Source organism: Arachis ipaensis, chromosome B10 (genome assembly GCF_000816755.2).
Source record: "Arachis ipaensis cultivar K30076 chromosome B10, Araip1.1, whole genome shotgun sequence".
NCBI lineage: Eukaryota > Viridiplantae > Streptophyta > Magnoliopsida > Fabales > Fabaceae > Arachis > Arachis ipaensis.
Genome location: NC_029794.2, coordinates 133924004 through 133924337, shown reverse-complemented (window position 1 = coordinate 133924337; position 334 = coordinate 133924004). Strand labels below are relative to the sequence as shown.

Below are 334 nucleotides of genomic sequence, written 5' to 3'. Positions count from 1 at the left end.
GGAAGCAGAAGACCATAACATAAGAGGCTTCAAGATAGAAAGAGAAAGAGAGAGAGAAGGTAGGAGCAAGTGGGAGGAGAGGGTAGGGGCCACAAGGCATGACACACTACCACTGTTGTGTTGAGAGAGAGAGAGAGAGTTTGGAGGAGGAAGGAGAAGTTTGAAAGGGAAAAGGAAAAGGCGAAGGAAAAAGAGTGTCATTAGAACCAGTCAAGTGCGCAGAAATGGTATAGAAAAATTAACAACTTGCAATAACATACAAAAGTCATTCTTTGTCGACTAAATTATCATCTAACCGTTTTGTAAGGCTGTATTTGTTTAGGAAAAAGCTATC

The 334-nt window shown here is 41.0% G+C and overlaps 1 protein-coding gene across 4 annotated transcripts in view; it reads right to left on the bottom strand.

The window, feature by feature from the left end:
* The window catches only part of LOC107622443 (serine/threonine-protein kinase EDR1), an 8309-nt gene extending 8106 nt beyond the window's left edge, over positions 1–203 (bottom strand). For 2 of the 4 annotated variants that reach the window (XR_002356737.1, XR_002356736.1), the window contains exon 1: positions 1–203. The gene's annotated coding sequence lies outside the window, so the exon portion shown is untranslated. The other 2 variants (XM_016324326.2, XM_016324325.2) reach the window with 1 other exon arrangement.